Raw genomic sequence first — 21,831 nt, forward strand, 5'->3', positions numbered from 1 at the left:
CCCGAGCGCACGCGCGAGCACCTGCGGGCGCCTGCGCGGCGAGGCCGCTGCCTGGCCGGGACGGCGTGCCCACAGCCCCGGGACGGATGAAATGCGCACAGCCCCGGGATGGAATGCGCACAGCCCCGGGATGGATGGCGTGCCCACAGCCCCGGGATGGAATGCCCATAGTCCGGCGCAGTGCCGATGGCAGTGCGGGCTCCTGCCGCGGCGCCGGCCCGCAGGACGGTGGGTTCCTGCTGGGAGCTTTCCCCCGTGGCTGGTCCTGGCGCACGTTTAGGGAGAGCGTGGTGGTGGCTGGCACAAACCCGGGGCACCTCTGGCAGAAGTCCCTCGCTATGACCTGATGTTGTTGCCAAATTTAGAGACGCTAAACACAGACGCGGGGCCCGGTTTAGACAGGAGACGTTTTTTGCTGTGTGCACGGTGCAAGGTGGAAGTGTTACACAAATCAAGTATTCAAGATTCTCAAATATTTACAGAATCATAGAATTTATTAGCATGGAAAAGATGTCTGAGATCATGAAGTCCAACCTATGACTGAACACCACCATGCCAACTCGACCATGGCACTAAGTGTCACATCCAGTCTTCCCTTAAACACCTCCAAGAGGCAGTGACTCCACCACTGCCCTGGGCAATCCATTTCAATTACACTAAATATACATTTTAGCAAACAAATCACAGCTGATTGGCAAGTTCTCCTATTAGTATTTTACCTTCGGTTGGTTCAATTATTCTCTTGCTTCTCTAGCTAATTAGTCCTTATGCTCAATCTTTCTCTTTTGAGTTGCTGAGTTTCTTGAGTTGGTGATCAGTGGTGGCAGAGACTCCACCGTGGCTGGAATCAAGAGGCTGTGAACTGGAACTGATTCCTTGAATTATAAATGGCACAGGACCTGTGGCCAGACAGGTGACAAGAGACTCAACAAGTGACAATAGACAGACAGGTGACACAGCAGGAGCAGAATACTCACAGGATGACCCCAGACTATTGGATAGAAGCCTAGGTGATCCTTTGTTTAGGGTCACTCCTTTAAAGCTAGGATGCCTGTTTCACTGATAAGGCAAGACTGTTTACCAACCTCCTCCTCGTTCTCTGTAACTCTCTGGGTGAATTGTTGACTATTTCTGACTCTTTGGATGTCAGCATCATTTTAATACCTTCTCTCTGAGCTCAGATTTACAGGTTCATAATGGAGACATTGAAAGTTTTCCAGAGTAAAAACTGTAATGTGGCTACATCAGACGCGATGTAGCCACAGCCACAAACTCTCCTGTGCCTGGGTCACTCTGGTCAGGCAGTGAAGGTTGGATTGCTCACATTAGTGATTCCCTGGCATGGCAGAAGTGCTGTCACATCTCCCACTTGCCTCCTGTTCCCTGAAGGCCAAAAAATGGATATTTTCACATTGACTAGCAGAGCTTCACACACATGGGTCCCACAGGCCAGATGGCTTTGTTGGAGTGGCACAAAGGGGTCACTTGTAGTGACTTCCTGTGGCTGCCTCTGGGCAAGGTCCCACCAAAAATGCATCCACCTCCAGATTTTGGGATCCCATTGGCCAGGTGAACCAGACACTCCCTGAACAGTTCCCTTATGTGCCTCCTGCTATTGCAGTGAGTAATGTGATCACAGCCTGTATCAGAAAATCTCCAGACATGTAACAACAACAAAGACAGGCCTTTTGTGGCAAGTGGGTTGTTTGTGACTGACTTCATTTGCTATCTGAATGCATTTTGAAATTTATCTAAAAACTGCTGTAGGAGGGTAGTTGTTGCCTCTGTGAATAATAGAAAAACACAACAAATACAGCTCCATCTGACCAAGCCTCTTCCTTTGTTCGTTTATTATATACTTCAGATATATCTGAAAGCACTCCTGAATAAATTAATCTTGTATCTATATATTTATATGAAAATATATATCTATATATGTATATATCTATATCTATATATATCTTACTAGCTTGAAGTTCCTTTTACTAATCGCTTGCTAACGTAACTTTTACTTTTTCATGTTTACAAGACTAGAACCCTGTGGATATTTTAAATTTAATTTGTCCTAATTTTTATTATAAGCTTTGTTATGCCCCTCTCTTCTAGAAAAATACCCTCTTCCAGTTCCTTTTTTTTCATTCTGACAGGCATTATGATAGCAGTAAAAAGATCTCCATGTGTAACACTACCTGGTTTACATAACACATGCCATTATCTCTGCTAGCTTCTACTTTATCTCTAATTATTAGATATTTAGTCCTCTTTCTTTTGCAGCCAAGTTCAATACCTCAGAAGTAATGAAAACCTTGTTATTATTACACCCTCTTTTCTCTGTATATTCGTCCTTAAAAGCTGAAAGAATGTGTGTATGCACATGCATGTATTCTATTTTCAGATCATTCACAGTTAGCTCATTTTCTGTTACTTTCTTCTCAACCTTTCTTTTATTTAAATAATGCAAGGGAAGTTTCACAGAAAAATGTGTAGATCTGTTTCCTGGTAAAGCCAGTTTCAATTTCTTTTTACTGTTATCTCATCATTCTTTAAACAATTTTTAAATCCACCCAGTTAAACCCACTAAGCCTCCTTTCTTGGCTTCTTCTTTAATCCTTTTCATATGCACATTATTTCTCCTCTCTATTTTCTAGGTCATCAAATTGAAGAGTTAAATTTTATTCATTTTCTGAGCTTTGGCAATTACAGCAAATATTTCTTTTGTGATCTCTCTATGTCTCAACTGTTACAACTTTCTCACTTAAATCCTTTCTATCCTGTGCTTTTTATTGAAGGAACTCTCTGAGCACCTCTTTTAAATGTAGGTACATAATTAAATCTTGTTTGCAGTAACAGTGCTTTAGGATGGAAATATCATCAAAACCTATACATTGACTTGGTCTAGGTAAGTTAGTATTTGCTGAAGTGATTGCTAAGGTAAAAGCAGTGTGTTCTGAACGTTTCTGCCTAACTAATGAAAAAATACAAATTATTCAATTCTGTCGTATTCATTCAAATTACTTTTTTCTTTAAATTTTGTTTGATTTGAAAAACATGAAAGGGATTTTGTGTCCAGTCTCAGGTTTTGGTCTGGCTAACTTAAATCTGTCTAGAGATTAAACTTACCTGAATATCCAAACATACCAGGGCTGTATTTCAATGCAATTCAGAATTAGTTAACAGTGTTAAGCACTTTGCCCGCTGCGTGTTCATTGACCATATTTTCTGCTTCTAGTTGCTGACCTGTAAAAGCAGCCTCCAGTGAAATTTGAGCAACACAAGTGGCAATGCAGCCCCCATTTGTCCATATTTCTTTCCTCCTTTTCAAAATAAAACAATAGTCCCACCCCCAATCTGGACAAAAATCTTCCTGTCATGTTCAACCTTGCATAAACCATCTGGTATGTGCTGTTAAATAATCTTGATGTTTTGTATCACTTGTAGATCATTACAAAGACAGGTGGAGCAGTTCATTTTATAGCAGGTAGAAGCAACTCCTATACCAAGTAGCCTAATAAGTCTTAATAAAGCAAGTTTATGAAGACCTCCATTACATGCAGCAGAGAGATCTGTCACAGGAAAGAGTGCTAGGTATATGATGAGATGACTAGTTGGTGGATAAAGGGAGAGCGGTATATGATGTTTATCTTAAGTAAGGCTTTTGACTGCCTCCCATTATCCCCTGACAGACAAACTGATGAAGCATGGGCTATTAGGATGGATATGGAGCTGCACTGAAATTTGGCAGAACTGCAGAACTCAAAGGGTTGAGATCACACAAAATGCAGCTGGGGACCACTCTTCCTCAGGGTGCTCCCTCAGCAAGTTTACAGATGATGTAGAACTGGGTGGAGTGACTGGTACATCAGATGGTTGTGCTGCCATTCAGACGGACCTGAACAGACTGAAGATCTGAGGGATTTCAAGAAGCACAGCAAAGGGAAATGTGAAGTCCTGCACCTCGAGAGGAATTACCCCATGTACCTGTACATGCCGGGGGCCAGCTGTCTGGAAAGGAGCTTGGCAGAAAAGGACCTGGGGATGCCAGCTGACATAAGTTGAACCCGCAATGTGCCTTTGCTGCAGAGGTGGCCAACAGCCTCTTGGGCTGCATTAGGAAAAGCATTGCCAGGAGGTAGACAAAAGTGATCCTTTCCTTCTGCTCAGCACCAGTGAGGCCACAACTGCAGTGCTGGGTCCAGTCATGGTGTCCCCAATACAACAGGGATATACTGGAGTCTAGAGATGGGCCACTAAGATGACTAAGGGACTGAAGCATCTTTAGTATGAGGAAAGGATGAGAGAGCTGGGACTGTTCAGCCTGGAGAGGAGAAGGCTCTGGTGGGAGCTTATCCATGTGCATCTAAAGGAAGGGTGAAAGGAAGATGGAGACAGACTTCTTTGGTGGTGCTCAATGAAAGAACAAGAGAAAGAAGCCACGAATTTAAATACAGGAAACTCCATTTAATCATATAACCAAATCTCTGTGATGAGAGTGGTCATCTCTAAACATCTCAAACACTAAAACAGGTTGTTCATAGAGCTTGTATAGTCTCCATATTTGGTGATATTAAACCCATGCTTTGAGTAAGGGGGTTGGACTAGATGATCTCCAGAGGTTTTTTCAAACCTTAAATATTCCATGATATGTTGGAATGCATGAAATAGAAGCCTCTCTGAGTCCCTCAGAGAGAGAAAGGAATGCAGGAATTGAATTAGAGCCTTCAGAGAAACTAAAATATATTAAGCCACAGACATAAAGTAGGAGTGTAAGTTTTAGTTTTAAGGAAGTAAAAATATATCTTAAGTGCCTTAAAAGACTGTGTTAGCTAGTAAAAAGCCCTAAAGCCTAGTTTAAAGTTCAGTAGTGTTACCTTTTACAAAATTAACTTAGTTCCAGACATAACAAAAACATAGTAAGAACATTGCTTGCATTTCTAGATAGAACAGATAGAGTTATTTGTGTAAACAGATAAAAATAAATATATAGATTTTGGGTAAGAAGTGACACTACTTTCGCATATTAAAATTAAGTTCATATTGGTGTAGGAAGAATGTTTTAGAATGGTGTTTTTAGCTAATTGGATGATTTATGAATAAAATCTCCCTGTATTGGGGTGAAACAACAACAGTAGAGAGAAGAAGAGAATGAAGAAGAGGAGGAGGAGAAGGGGAAGGAGAAGGAGGAGGAGGAGGAGGAGGAGGAGAAGGAGAAGGAGAAGGAGAAGAAGAAGAAGAAGAAGAAGAAGAAAAAGAGGAAGAGGAAGATGAAGAAGAGGAAGATGAAGAAGAATCTTATTCAGGTTTGGCTGAAATTTTCAATTTTGGAGATTGCCATGATCAATCTCTAGCTTGCATTTCTTTGTGTGGTTTGACCACTGGATCCTGCAAACATTCTCTTATCCTTACCCCCTCTCTGACCAGCAATTGCTTTCCTCCATGCTCAGTGCTCAACCCTCCAGCCAAAATCTGAGATTTCCCAGTGAAGTTATGCCAGCTTCCCAAGTGAAATACACTTCAGTTGTACCCATGTTTGTGCTGATAGACAGCATGCAAAGACTTCTTGTACCAACTAACTAAGCATTGTGAGCAATCTACCAGCTGAACACCCACTATGCGATTATCCCTACAACAGTGATTGTGTTCATTGATTTCCTGATATTTCTGCTGCCTCTGCCAGTGACTGGAAATCCCTGGCATGTTAATGAAATGCCTGCTTTTACTCTGGCTTTTGACACAGGTAGATGAACAGAGCTCCCCATGACTTTGGTGCTGGTTTAATTTAAGACCCAAATTTCTTCAGGCCAGGCAAGAAGAAATAGTGGAGAAACAGCATCTTTTGAAGAAAAAATAAATTTGCAAGAAAAGTGTGAAGGTCACTGAAGGTTGCAATGCAGTGTAAAGCCTAAAGAGCAAGTCAAGAACCAGTGAAAGCAAGTTAAGAACCAGTGAAAGGGGAAAAAGAAAGGGCTTTTTTTTCCCTCAGGAGGCACAACCTTCAGTTTAGTGGTCGAGGGTGTTTCTTTCATGAGCATTTTGTTGTGCACAACTTACGATGGTTGTGCATTCATTATGGAGCATACTGAGCTCAGACACTGCACTTAAAATTCACAGAAGCCTGTGGTGAAGAATACCAAGAACTGACTAAATTGGAAGGAATTTTTGGGCACAGAGATGTGAATAAAGCCAAAGATCTGTTGAGATACAGAACCCATTAGGAATCTCACTGAACCTCACATATATCAAACTGAGGAAGGGGATTCACTGAATAGAGCTATTGAATTAACATGGTGATTTTATTTTTTTTCTCAAGGTATATACATCAGTATTCTTTGCCCTTCCTCCAAACAGATTCTTCTGTCAAATTGTATCTGGTGGGAAGGCATGTTAGGATTGCTGAAATACTAGTTTTCAGCCAAAGTTCAAAAAGTCATAGGATCATAGGATGGTTTGGGTTGGAAGGGACCTTAAACATCATGTAGTTCCAACTCCCTGCAATGGGCAGGAACACCTTCCACGAGACCAGGTTGCTCCAAGCCCCATCCAACCTGGCCTTGAACACTCCCAGATATGGGGTTTCCACAACTTCTTTGAGCAACCTGTTCCAGTGTCTCACCACCCTCAAGAATTTCTTCCTAATATCTAATCTAAACCTGTCCTCTTCCAGTTTAAAGCCATTCCCCCTTATCCTGTCACTACATACCCTTGTAAAAAAGTCGCTCTCCAGATTTCTTGTAGCCCTCTTTAGGTACTGAAAAGTGCTATAAGATCTCCCCAAAGCCTTCTGTTCTACTGGCTGAACAACCCCAACTCTCTCAGCCTGTTTTCACATAGGCTGCCTGCAGACCACAGGTGCTGCAGGTCTATAACATGTCAGACTCATTTTTTGGAATTTGCCTTACACACGTGGTTATGCACAAGTCCAGCAGGTTCCATGCCTACATATGGTCTCTAAGCTCCATGTGTTTTCCATCCATCTGTATATTCTCCATGTATGATAGCTATCTAAGGAATCCACTTGGCTCAAATATTTGGAGACGTTATGGAAAAATACAAAGCCCTGCCAGTGCCTCTGTGTTGAATTCAGGAAACAGGATGAAACTCCACTCAAATGGAGGGACCCAATGAGATTTTTCATGTGTTTTGCAGGAGACTATTAAATTAAAGTTTTGTGGGTTGGTGTTATTTTTGTCCAGTTACAGCATTTTTATTTTAACGAACACCTTTCCAACCAGATTTGCCTTGTCTTTGCTGCCAGGGTTAGCTTTGCAGCTCTATTAATGACAACCATATAGATGGGAAGGAAAGCATGGGCTTTCTCACAAACAACGTTGATATAAAATATTTTCCAGAGGGATCACCACAGAGAAGCACTGCTTTCATTTTATGCATTCAAAAAAAGATGGGACCGAGTTGGGCATAAACTTTATTTACTCTTCCACCACAATCAGCAAAGCTCATTGTATCAGGTTCCTCTCTGATTTCCAGTACATTACCCAGCATGAAAAGGCTGTGCAGCAGGAAATACTTAATTTTGTGTATCTAACTGGAGTCCAAGCACCTCAAATAATGCCAAAATGCCCAGATTGGCACTGCTTACCAGAATGCTGGCACCACCTATTTCCCCACTGTCTTCTCTTTAAGCAGCTCTTAACTCAGAGTGCATGTGCTGTGAGGATAACACAAACTTTACATCCAACTCTGAAATTTTCCCTCATCCAGTATTTACAGTATGTCTCAAAACTACAATTTGTTCTTATGGTTTAGCAAATACTTACTGGAAATAGTTACCTACCATTCATTGTCTCTACGTCCCACTTGCTCCCAGTACCCAATATTTTAAGTTCCTCTTTGGATATGAAAGGATTCTTTCATCTGCTCTAAATGAACAAGAGAGCTCTGCTACTGGATACAGTCTGGGTTACTGGTAGTGATGAACCTGCAATATGGAGAAGCAACACATATAAAAATAGGTTATCATACAAGATAGAAAAGCATTTTTAAATCTGACCCAATATTTACACAGGTTTTAGGATGGGACATTATATCTCACAGTGCAACTCCACAGCATGCTGCAAAGAATTACCAGAAAGCAATCTATAAAATGTAGCACAAGGTACTCTGGGTTAGCCTCCCATAGATCCACCAGATTTCTCTTGCTGATAAAAGCCTGATGATCTGAGGCTATACTGCTTCTTTAAAAACAGCCAAATGTGAACACATCCTGCCAAAACAGATATGTGAGTAGCACATGCCAGCAGAACTTCTGCCAGTAGAACTTTCTAGTTCAAACATGGCCAGCAGCAGCAGCAGTGGTGTGCACAGCCTCAGGACGCCTCATGAGCACAAGTGTAGGGTTAGACACAGCTGAGATAGGTACAAGCTTCAGTCTGCCTGCTGCAAGTGGGAATTTTCTTTGAAAATTTTGACAAAAGGTCATGTACTTCAGTGACAATCCCTCTGCAAATAAATTCCAGCAGGAACAAAAGAAATACCACTGCTAATTATCAAAAAGATTTTCATTGATTTTGCTGATACTGAACACTCCAGCTGGGAAAAAAAAAAAAAAAAAAAAGGATAAAAAGTAAAGCAGGGCTAAGAAGGTCATGAATCTAGGTCCAGCATTTCCCGAAAGAATGGTATGGCTGCTGAAAATGGAAACATGAGGTAATTTGACATCTCAGACCCACAGAGAAAAGGAATCATGGAGAATGTCATCTCAAGTCTGAAGATCGTCTTTTCCAGGGAAGCTGTGATTTGCAGGAATAGTATGAAGGTAATAAGAAATTAAATATAAAGCTGGATAAATGATACAATTGACTGCTAAGGCAATAATAACTTTAAAACAATTGTTTTAACTACCAAAGTCAAATGCTTAGAAACAGCCAAAGGGATGACTACATCATAAGTACAATTCTTTTACCCCAAATTTTTAGAGCTGTAAAGAGGTATGGACATGTATTTACAATAATCCTTATTCTATTATTTTAAGTAGGTGTTATTAAATTTTTGGTACTTGCAGATATGAAATAGTTTCAGATTGTTGAAGACAACAGTTTGGAAAGTTTAGAACCATTAGGATCTAAAAATTAATTTTCATTGATCTGAATTGTATTTCCTGCAAATGTGAAATTGGAGAATTCAGTTTCTACTGTTATGATTCCTGACTTTGAGTGGTATTTTACAAAAAGTTCCTCAAGGATACATCTTCAGTCATATTTTTATTCATTACCTTAAAATAGGAAGAAGGAGTTTGTTAATAAAATTTGCTGATGACACGGAAGTGGGAGATATCATTAATAAGGAAAGGCAATATGATACAGGAAGACCTGAATAACCTTGAGAACTAGAGTAATAAAAATGGACTGAAACTTAATAGTGCAAATTGCAAGCTTGTGCCCTTCTGTACTAATACAAATTTCTGTCATAAGCTGCAAGGTCATCAGTTCAGAAACAGAAACAGAAATATGTGAGTTATATGGAAGTGCAAGTTAACCACTGGCTTCAAATGTTAAAGGGATGTGGAAAAGGCAAATTTGATCTTTGGGTGTACTGGGTGAGATATTTCCAGTAGACATTGCAAGTGCATGTGAGGACAAGGCAGTTTTGGGAGCCCCTCTGTAGCTCAGTGCCATCCAGAGCATCCATATTCAGGAGAGAGAGACTGAGACTGGGATGAGTGTAGAGAAGGGTGGTGAGACTGATCCAGGGGCAAGCCTATCTTGCCGTAAAGCTACAGTGGCATAGCTTGTTTATTCTGCCAAAGGGAAGGGTGTGAGACTGTTCATATCCTCTCTTTAAAGGGGATAAAAAGCAAATAGTACTTTATGTTCAGGAAGAAGTGAGCGTTATCTGACCTGGAAAAATCAGAATGCAAATTTTTTAAAAGGTTTAAAACTAGTAGAGAGGTAAGATTCTGAAACAGCCTCCCAGGAAGACTGGAGGAGTCAAAAACCAAACTATACTAATAGTTGGATTAAAGTTGTATTAAAAGTATGATGCTGGAAATAGCTGGAGCTGAAAGCCAATTGTTTCATTCAGTATTACTGTGAAAAAAAAATGAAGTGATTTAGTAGCCATTCATAAAAATACTCTACAAAAGTAAACAGCCTTTGTTTCTAAAAGAGCACTGCATTTGCATGAATTATATGATTTTTTGACTGGTAAGCTAATTTTTTGTTTTTCTTGGTAATATGAATAACAGTACCACTACCAAAGACAAGATGAATACCCATGGAATTTTGTATTTCTACAGAACTAAAAAACTATAAAATTTCTCCTTTAGATAACACTGAAGTTCTTAGAGTATTGCTTTTCCCAGTACGTTGCTTGCTGTAAGGTCAGTTGCCTTTGTTAAAGAGAAAAGCTCAAGGAAAAGGCAGCATAGCACTGCAAGCCTTGAAAAGAAAGCAACTGTTTGTGTGTGTGTCTGTGTTTTCTGTTATGGTTTGTTGTGCAACAGCAATAATCTCTATTGCTTTGTAGTATAGTGACAATAAATGGCTTTTTAGATTGATTACATGCCTCAACTTTGCTTTGCCTATTAATCAATCTCAGCAGCTGTTTATTGCTTTGTACATTACAAAGCAATAAAGATTATCCCTTAAAGAGCTGTTAATGCCTCGTGGAAAAGTTTGGAAACCATTATTTTTAGAAATAGTACTGCTGATATATCATTTTCTGGCTACCATATTTGTTGCTTCTTTGGGTTCCTTTCTGATTGCATCACATTTCTCTCCTAAATTGCTAATCACAGTGCTTTCATTGCTGATAGTGCTTTGTGTGATGGTCCAGATTTGTCCAAAGAGGGCAATGGATTTTACATACAAGGGTACCATCCCCAGACCACAGCAATATCAATATTGTTCCTGTTCTTCCTCAAATGTTGGGGGGGTTTCCAGAAAGTAATAGTTTTAAGACTTGACTCACTGGAAAAGTTAACCACTAAAAATCTTACAATATAATTATGAATGAAAAGCTGCCTGTGTGGACACTTCTATTCCATGATAAACTAAGGAAAAGGGCATTCTTTGTTACTTTGGAACACAAACTTTCCTGTGGGGATTGACCCTACATACAAAAATGTATTTCTACCTGTAGAATTACAGTAGAAGAAAAATCACTTTAATTTCTGGCAGCGTTGCAGCTCAAATATTCGTGGATACTTGAGTGATATTTGCATAACCTTGTGACTGTTGCAGATGTACTCTCTTCATACTTGTCCTAAACCCACCTCAGTTTGCAGCCTTTGCTGACCTGCTCAGCACCACCTCTAAAGAAAGGCTGGCCTGCTCAGTATGTTTGCAGACATAGAAAATGAAAAGAAAATATACACAAAATGGCAAAATTGGTTTGGTGACAGAAAGCTTATCTGAGGACAGATGCAATGAAAGGGAAACAACAGGGAAGAAGAGGAAATAAGCATGAAAGCATGTATGGAATCCTTTCTCTTCCTTTTCCTTTTAATTGACATGTATCCTAAGGAATTTTTAAATCATAAAAATATCCTTGGAGGATATAGTTTCCCATTTTGTTAATAGGTGAATGCAGCCCATTCATCTTTTGACTCTTCAGTTTTGTAAAATTAGCTACAGAATTAGATCCTGCAGACTGACACATGCGAGAGGGCAAGACTCACTCATCTAAGAAGAGCTATTTTTAGTAGGTGTATCAAGTGGAATGGATAAATAAAGTAGGTAACATGCCATCATGAATTTTCCTGGTGAACCTCATGTACAACATCTAGAGAACTCACTGTAGACAGAGGGTATGTAGTGGAAGATTACTTATCTTTTGAGACATCACCTGTCATCATCCCTATTTCTGAGGAGATGATATAGAATACAGGCAGTGCAATGAATTGCTCTTAAATGATACAAAAATTCCCATTCAGCAAGGCTCAATAGAATCAGAATGGCCAGTTGTGACATACTATGAAATATTAATGGCCAATGGAGCATAAAAGAAACCCCTGAAAATAGCCCCACTGTAGATTTATGTGGGATTTTTCAGGTATGTTCAAGTCTAAATATGCTGGAGGAAGAGTAATTACAAGTTGCTAAAACCAACACTATAACATGATCTAATTTACTTTAATTTCCACAATATGAATATTTAAAAATTTTATCCCTTATTTTGAAAGCTGAGGTTATGCTTCTGATGATAAGCCATGGAAACAGATAATGTGTTTTCATCACGTGTATGGCTGTAGTACTGCTGGCTGCTGCAACATCACTCAGCCTTGTCCATGCAGAATGTACTGAGGAATCAGATTAGGCTATCAACAAAGATCTGCACAGATATGTTTTCTTTGCTCTTCCCATAGTAGTTATGAATTTCCTTTACTGCAAAAATCAAGCAGGCATCTTGGCATCAAACAACTGAACTTTGTTTGTACTTCATCACAAGTTTAAAAGTGATCAAGTCCTTCATGTATTAAAAAGATTTGGCACAGATTCAAGCAATAAAAATTTGCCCAAGATGTTTAATCTCTGTCAGATACAGGAGGTCAGTTAGTAACAAGACTATCATTAAGTGTACTCCAGAGTCATGCTAGAAGAATGACCTTTACAGTTTAGCATATGTTTAAACATAATCAACAGGAGAAAGATAATCACACCCTATGGGGTCTTGCAGCTGCTGCTACCTACCAAGCTGGGGTAATTTTGAAAAGTAGGCATGTTTGGTAGGACAGATAGATTGTGAGAAGCAAATGAAACTGAAGATGCAAGAAACAAAATTGCTAAGTGGGAGGGGTTTAAAAGCTCCAGTATTTGTCTTTAGCTGTCTTCCTTTATCACACAACTTTTTCAGACAGTTATTCTCTACCTTTCAGCTCTCCACTTACTGCTCCTTGATGAAGCCCACGCAGTGGAAAAACACAGGGAGTTTTGTTCAGCAGGCTTCCAAATACTTCCTAACATTATCCAGCTGTGATGCAGGTAGAACAGCATAATATTAATAAATGTAAGAAGCAAATAAGGATCTCTTATTGTACAGCTGCAACCCTAAGGCTGCAAATATGTGACAAAAGATAACTTTCTGCCAAGCTAAAGACAGCCTATTGTGTTTTATGGTAGTGTATTGACCAATAATCCTCTTCCTTTCTCAGGTTTACAGTAATTTTTAGGATTGTTTTCAACAACAATTGTCGCTGGGACAGAACATAATTTTGCTAAGTGTGTTTATACATCTTCTCACATTATTAATACCCAGCTGGCCATGAATGGACACCAGGGTGTTATCAGTGATAGATGAACCAAACAAATTAAGCTGAACCACAGAGACCTGGTTCAAAGTGAAAAGTACAGATGTATGGTCACTAAAAGAGAATTTTCTAATTCTGTGATTTTTAGAAAACAATTTTTGGAAACTTCTGAAGTACTGAGATTTTGTCTGACGTCAAAGGATGTGAAATTAAAGGAATTTATGAAGAACTGCTAAACTTCACTTTTGAAATAGCTGTGTCCTTCCCTTCAAAATATAACCACTGCCTGATCAAAAGGGAATTTTGGAGTCACAGAGTTTGGTAGAGAAGTTCTCTCTTCATACTTGGCCAGCAATGTCAAGTGCTTATAAGAAAACTAAAAAAAAGAAAAATAAGAAAATTAAAAATAAGGTATCTTCACTGTGCAAGGTACCATAATCGTAGCCCATGCTTCTGTCACTAAGTCTGTGGGAAGCCCTTGACAGGATACTCAGAGATGGAACAGGAATGCTTACAGTAACAGACTTGTTAGAGACGTGTGCCAAGAGACTCAGCACCTGCAAAAAGCTGGAGTTGGGGCAAATGTGAAAATTTACCCAGGGAGATCTCACACTCAGTCAAGTTCTTCAGCCTCTTTTCTTTCTACTAGATCTTCTTTGTAGTAGTTGAAAGCTCAGTAAACTACCTCACATTTTGTTCCAGCATTTCACTATTCGGAACAAACTCTAAACAAAACATTATTTCAGGCCTGACCATTGATAGTTTTCGCACAGCAAACTGTATCACACAGCTCTCCCATACTTCATTTAAAATCTGGGTTCATTTTAAAAATAAAAATAAATGTATTTAATTGATTGGTGAGAGGCAGCAGCCCTGAAGCAGGTCTTGAGGTCCTTGTGCAAGAGCAATTCTGTGCTGCATGGACAGATGGTGGCTTTTTGCAACAACAAATGTCAAGCTATTGGTCAGTAAAATTTCAGCTGACTGAAGTGAGATAACAGCCAGAAAGATCACAGTCTACAGCAGCAGACAGTGAAATATTATCTCAAGTTTTAAACACGTGTGAACATCTCTTTAAATAATTAGTATATTGGAAGATTGACTCCTTTTTCTATTGTCTGTCCTCATCTTTTATATCCCTGACTCAAAAGTCGTGAATTCATCCCCCAGATCATAACATCAGATCAAAAACTCTTCATGTTTAGTGTGTTTTCTAATGATTTTTTTAAAGTATCATTCTACTTCATAAGATTTTGCAGATTTACATTTTTATCATTTCTCCATAAGCACAAGGCTAGGGACACATTTTTCTTCAAATGAAAATTGAGATTCTCATGTAAGTCACTTGACCTCTTGAGCTGGTACATTAATAACTATGATAAATAGTCAAATCCCTGATAATGGACATAGCCACATTCTCCTAGGCCAGGCACAGTCCCCAACACAGAATTTCAGTAGCACTCCCCACTTGACCTTGCACATTGCTCAATGTGCTCAACTCAAGAAACTCCTGCTGAAAAGCCACAAGCAAGTGACAGAACTGGAACCTGGACTCACAATGCTGCTACCATGCTCACAGTCACTTCCCTAATGCATGTTAATGTGAACCACTGAATAATGATCCAAAGTCCAATTTTCAATGCAGCCTATGTTTATTTTTCTTATAGAACTTCTGACTTGCATTTTTCCTCTGTGAAAATTAGAACTCCACACTTATAGACAGGGATATAATTTGTATCAAAATGCACATTGTTCCACAATTGTAATTAGGGGTATTTGAAAAGTCATCTAACCTGGAACAATCCCAAACCAAAACTGCAGAGCTTACATGCCTGTCCTTCAGGGTCCTTAGACTATGTCACTTTGTAAGGTAAAGATAAAACAAATATTACCAGACAGGTTTTTTCTTTAAATAGAAGGAGTGAAGATCATTACTTTGTCTCTCAGTGCCATGAATGTTTGTAATTAAAAACAAAGGAAAGAAAGAACTGGGAAAAATGAAAATAGGTTCTCATCTCAGCAAGAAATTATTTAAAATATTTTTTGTCAAATTATGGGTTGTCATCCCTAGCACACAGGGCAGATGCAATAAACACACAACCTACTAAGACAGGCAGCTAATCACAATAACATTGTGATTATCAGGGATTTTATTTGAGGGGCTTCTTGGGCTCACCTGTGCTACTTAATTACTTTCATAATTGCAGGTATACATGGTAAAATATGTTCTTGTTTTACCTGCTATACAGACATTCAAAGAAATGGTCAGACTGGTCAATCTTAGATCTCCTATTACAGTGTAAACTGAGATGTGGCTAAGGATCTGGAAAGGATGGTGGACACAGCTGGATACTTTCTGATAATAGAGATAATTGTGTCCCTAGATTATTCTCATGTAACAGCATAAAGTTACAAACTTTACAGTGGTACTTGTATTGCTGTTTATCAGAAGGAGGGGATGAAGGTGTACAACCACGGCATAGTATGTGCCGAAATTTTGCTCCACATTTAGGAAGGAAAGCAATATTGCAATTTATGGCTTGCTGTTATCTGAGAAAGTATTGATGTGAGCAATAATATGGAAAGCCTTGTATAAAGGAGACTTCACATGTAGTTTAAAAAGACTGCCTGTTTTTTCAAAAGTTCTGGGTTTTTAAAATTACCACTGGACAGTATAATGAAAATTGGGGTTTTTATTGTGTCCTATACCTTTTTTTTTTTTTTTTTTTTTCTTTTTTTCTCTGTATTTGAGGTATAGAAGTCTTCTGCAAACACTTTTTTATTAAAATTTCTCATGATTTCTCCTGGAATTAAACAGTCTAAGGGTTATTTTTAAAGGGGCATACTTAAAACTGGATGGTGACCAATCATCTGCAGTGTTCTACCAGGTTCAATTCTAGGGCCAGTTCTGTTGAATGTGTTTATAATATGATAAATATTTTCTTACCCCAAGATGTTGCTGCCCCAAAGTGGACAAGCCAATTTAGTATTTTCAGATACTGTATAGTTTCATAGATACATCTCCCATAATCCAGATTTGTTATTTCTGCATTTTTCTGCAGTTCACGAGGTTCTTTTTCACCAGTTGGCCAGGTCTTTGAAATTCTATAAAATTTTACAATATCTGAAAAGGCTGAATCTGCTGTTCACTTTAGGACAGCAACATCTGTTGGCTCTGTGGGACAGTTTCTATACTAGTACATTACTCATAGATGGCATTTAGTTTGGGTTCTGGCTTGCCACTATTCATTTTGTTAAACTCTTAGACTGATACCTGTCACAATTTTGGCTCAGACCCCAGCACTAATCAGGAAGGATTCCCACTGGGCACCTTGGCAAGTTCTTTCTGTAAGAAGCACAATATGCAGCCATGCAACACAGTTACAGGGACATCCATGGGCAGAGATCACCTAGCTAATCACCCAGTGCAATTTTTTTGGTGAGTTTTACTTCCTTTTAGCCCAAAATCCTTGGGGTGAAATTGTGGCTTTACCAAGCTGAAAAACTTGTCAGGGATTTTGGGGAGACCAGGATTCAGCTGATGGACCTGGAGGCATTTCAACCCATGATTGCAACATACTTCCCTTCCATGCTTCCCTTGTCTTCATCTCAGACACAACAAAAAATGTTCCTTCCATTCCTCTAACCTTTCTGCATTTCAAAGGAAGTTCTGATATTTTTTCATTTCCTACCCCCAGAGGAATATGGCCTGCTGAGCAATAATTCCATTTTGGTAGCTCATCCTAGCAATTTCCAGTAGCAGCATTTCTTGTGTAGTCATATTTATACCGAAGTAAAGAATTATCTAAATGCACCATATTTTAAATAATTTCAATTATGATGCTGTCACTTTTAGTAATGGATGGAAGCACAGGAAAACAATAGTTCATCAGTGTACCAATGTAGAAAATTAGTTGTGATAGCGTGAAAAATTGAGCATTTTTCCCTATGATTTAAGACATTGGAGACAAGGTTTTTTCATATAAAAAGTAAAATTTCAGCCATTAATCAGTAAAACCAGCTTTTAGACATGTGCTCTATACTTTCATCAATACACTTTTTTAGATTGGTTGAGTCTCTTTCTGTTTTGTAATTAACTTATCAAGGAGTAATGGTCTAATTTAAAAAATCCAACTGGATGACAGAAATACTATTTGTTCTAAATTGAAAATATTTCAGCATCTGCCAAGATAGATTTCTTTAAATTACGCTTTAAAAACATTGATTTCTAATACTGTATTTCCTTTTCTCAATAAAATAGAAATATGTGCTCAGAGGAAGCTGTTTTTAAGGAGGTATTGCTGAGAAACAAAGATATTCCAGTAATATTAATCCCTCTATGATGAGCTGCCAAAAATACAGTCTCCATTTAATGCTCCAAGTTTGGTGGATAGTAATTTTTTTTAGTATGCACCAGACTGAATATCTGAAATTAAGTGTTTAGATTAAATGTTTAGCAATATTTGTATAATTGAAGAAGCCCCCAGTTCTATATTTTGACATAACTAGGATGTAGTAACTTTACAAAGATTAATTCTCCCCCAAATTAGTGCCTGATAAAAACAAATGGCATGGTGTTTACCAGGAGAAAGTGCTCTGGCCTCATATAGAGGTTTTGTTGCATCCATGCCATAAGACCATTTCCACTTGAATGATGCAGGATAACATCCTCTGGATATTTCATAGCTGTTATGAAGGCAATATGGAGTTAGATGTAATATCTAAAATATTGTCTACCTGTGCTAACCTCACATTATGTGGCTGATATTAGAAGCCTCATGAAAGTAACCTACCGTGTTTGGAAAGTAGAAGTTAAAATGTTCTTGGATAGACCAGAGGTCTTTGTAGCTCAGTTTCCTCTTCCCCACAGTGGCCAATTGTGGGTGCTTATGAAAATCTCATTAGACATACAAATCTGTTCTTTCCAGGGCATATCCTCTACCTCACAATAATTCTAGGATGGAGATTTCTTTCTAGACCACTGCATAATAGTCTTCAATAGGTTTGAAGAGTCCATCTCCAAGATGGCTCTGATTCCTTTTTTAACCAATTCTCATTTCTATTACCATAACAACAAGTGTATTCGACATTCAATTCTATTTTATGGAAAAAAATTACTTCCTTGTGTTTTGAACCTGCTAAATGACAATTTTATAGACTCCCATTAAATTCTGTTATTGTGAGAAGTTGTACGTGATTGCTCTCTATCTGCTCTAATACCATTCACCATTTCATAGACTTCCTTCATAGTATCACCTCAATTACCCTTTCTCCAAATAGAAACATCTTGGTCTGTTTACTTTTCATTTACTATCTCCTCAGATGGAAATGTTCCATACCTTTGATCATTCCTCTTGATCTTCCTTGTAACCTAGAAAAATACGAGATAGAGAAAAGTAGAATGCTTTAACAATGTTTTCCTGCTTAATTTCAGTTTCTTTCCTTGTGGTTTACCTTTGAACTGTGATGATTTTAATCAAATTGGTCAAAATTATTCTATAACCTCTTTTTTGACTGTTAGTGGTGTTTAGAAACCATTAGTCTGTATTGAAAAGTTAAGATTTGTTTTTGTTTACCTTATTTTGTTAGCTCTTTCCTCATTCAGCAATTTGTGGCGTCCTCCTGCAACACTAACTAGTATTAGTATTGTTAGTAAACCTCATCACTATGTTGTATTCTTCATCTTTTCACTGGGTAATGAAAGGCTACTAACAGTGAAATTGCAACAAATCTTTCTTGTGAACAGACTTGTATTTTTATCCATTGTTGCACAACTTTTAAACAATTACTAACCAACAGACTTTGTTTCCTGCTTCATCAAACTTATTTTTTTATGAGCTTTTACTGAGGGACCTGGTCAAAACTATTTTGAAAGCCTAACTGGATCCCCTCTCAGCTGCTTGTTTACTTTCATACACTCAGCATAAAGGACTCCAATAAGTACAACTTCCCTGTGATGAAGCCACACTGGCTCTTCACATTCTATCCACCTGCTGTACACACTAGTTCTCATTTTGGTTACAGTTTTAGTTTATTTTCTTGGTACAGAAGTCAGACATACTGGCTTATGCTAGCCAAAAATATTCCAAACCCTCCACCTTCAATTCCTGCACCCAATTCAAATGGTACACCACAAAAAGCAATAGAGTGGCTTCATATTTTAACCACGTGGAATAGATACTGTCAAGACCTGGCAACTTCTAAATTTTTATCAGTCTGTTCTATTGTCTTTTCTAATGGGAGACTTTACCAACTTAAGTCATCTGCATTGCTGCTAAAGACACAGATGACCTTATGTCCTGCCCCTGCCCCTTGTTGCATGTTGGTGCTGACTCTCACAGGGCTGTGTAGGGGGCAAGGGACCTGCCTAAGTGGAAAACAGACTCCCCTCTTCAAAATCAGATGGCTTTGCCAAATAGGGTGGCTGATCAGTCTGTATGTAATTGCAGGACCACTTTTACTGCTGGCAGGTGTGGAGCACAGAGGAAGGATATGGCAAAACAAACTGAGAGCAATGTAGGCTAATTGTGAAACTGCATGCTGATACTTCAGCTTGAGGCACTTTGCTGTCATTATCATTCTACTCATTTATGTGCATGAGGGATTTCCACAGAAACCCATGCCAGCACACAATTTAATGGTACTGTTGAAAAAGGAGGTGGAGTGATGGTGTCCGAGAGCCTAGGAAGCCTCTCTGACCAGAAACAACATTCAGAGAATGGCTCCTTTGCCATCCTGGGTACAAACAAGAGTAGGACTTGGTCAGCTGTAAATATTTAACTTTTTTATCCTGCCCTCTTATTCCCACCGTACATCGAGACATCTGTATTATTATTTTTGTCTGTAGTACAGGAAGAATAGTGTTCCTGGGTTGGAGAAACAAAGGACAAACATTGTTGAAATTACACATTCCCAACAGGTCTAGGGATGAAAGTCCCACAATCTGCTTTCTCAATTTTGCTGATGCTCTTTCATCTTCAAAAAACATTGTTAAATTTCTTGAATTGTGAAAATACATTCAACAGTTATGATTAAAAAACATCTTACATTTTTTGGAAGGGGGAGGGCATACTTGGACTTTTGTGATGGTACAGACAGATGGTGTCCTTTAAGAATCTGGTGAGATTATACAGCTTAGAAAATCTATTACTTTAAGTATCTAAAAGAATACATGGTTGCTGAGGTTTTGAAACTGCACTGTCCTAATATTACTGCATTTCCACAGGGAAGGTTGGTCCAGTTTATGGTCTTGTGGTGAGGGTCCAGATAAACACTAAAAGTGTTTAATATTGGCTTTACAAACAAGGTAAAAAAAAGAACTTCACAGCAATTTGAGTGATAGAGAAACCATTTTATGGATAGAATCCTGAATTGCTGACATTTTGTATTGTCAGGAATATTCCAGTAAAATATCCTAAAATACTCCCCTAAAACACATGGTATTTTTGAATGAATACGTGGTTAAAATTTTTTTACAAAAATGTGTATTTCTGTAACACCTAGGAATTCCAGTCATGAATGATAAGCCACTTGTAATAGACATCTCTCTAAGTACAGAGCAATATGACAACGTTCTCAGTCACAAAGATTTTGCAATTTAATTATTAGGAAAAGGAGAGGTAGATGCAGAGGTAGAAAGAGATGGTATTTATGAAGTAGCTACTATGATGAGTGCAAATCCTGGAATGCCTGCAACTAAACTCCAGCCATGATAGGCCTATCATGACAGATACCTTTGGAGAATGACTGGGAGGATAATATTTAAAATGTCCTACATTACCTGTTTGTAAAGAAGTATTCAGACTTCAAGACTAGTAAGGAAAAAAGCGTTTTGAAGCATGAGTTGAAACTCAAATACACAAGCCACTATGGAAGCATTCTGAGCAAAGATAGGAACCAGCTTCCTTGAAAACCAGGAAAGAGAACAAAGAGCTTCTCCAACCACTGAAATTCATATTTCATTAATAAAGCTATAAGTCCAGGTAACTTTCTATTGTTCAAGAACACTATTTTCGGGATAACTTAGTGGGAAAATCATTCAGTTTTACAGTATGCATGTTTACGAGAAGACCAAAGGCAATGAAGGTGAATGAAGACGTGATTAGTCATTTAAGTCAGGGTAATTAGCAGGAAACACATACTGCTGTGGTTTGTTTATGCTAGGAGACAGCGGACATTATCCATGAGGTAGATACATAAACTGGCCAAGATTTTAGTTTGGCTAAGAAACAGATTTGGAATGAAGAGGGAAGTGTTTTATTCCATCCCTCCACATTCGGTTAGCAAGTGATTGTTTGCACGTTTAAACTAGATGCAAAGCTATATAAATGTAACCTCTGCTTACACACAAAGGTGTAGAGACAGAAGAGGCTAGAGTGTCCATCAGGGCTCTTTCCACTGAGCTATGATCCTGATGTACCCAATAGCCACTGCTGCCTGATCACCACTGCACTGGAAAACAGACTTCAAAGGCAAAGGGCAGGAACTGGGAAGGAGCTTGCAGAGAGTGTGCAGAAACCTACCATTAATTGATCCTGGTTTAGAAACCTACAAGACAGTCTTGAACTGACTCAAGAGACTTCGGCATCCTGTGGTTTAGGTCAGGATGGGCTGAATTGCTCATTAATTAT

General features: G+C 38.7%; 1 protein-coding gene across 2 annotated transcripts in view; it reads right to left on the reverse strand.

The window, feature by feature from the left end:
- The window catches only part of ARMC2 (armadillo repeat containing 2), a 93,878-nt gene that overhangs the window by 62,463 nt on the left and 9,584 nt on the right, over positions 1 to 21,831 (reverse strand). Inside the window, exons 2-4 of one of the 2 annotated variants that reach the window (XM_015620506.3) lie at positions 7,790 to 7,933; positions 3,121 to 3,237; positions 720 to 899 (exon numbers count right to left, since the gene is read on the reverse strand). The gene's annotated coding sequence lies outside the window, so the exon portion shown is untranslated. The remainder of the gene's footprint in view (positions 1 to 719; positions 900 to 3,120; positions 3,238 to 7,789; positions 7,934 to 21,831) is intronic. The other variant, XM_015620509.3, reaches the window with a different exon arrangement.

The sequence above is a fragment of the Parus major genome, chromosome 3, assembly GCF_001522545.3.
Source record: "Parus major isolate Abel chromosome 3, Parus_major1.1, whole genome shotgun sequence".
NCBI classification, from domain to species: domain Eukaryota; kingdom Metazoa; phylum Chordata; class Aves; order Passeriformes; family Paridae; genus Parus; species Parus major.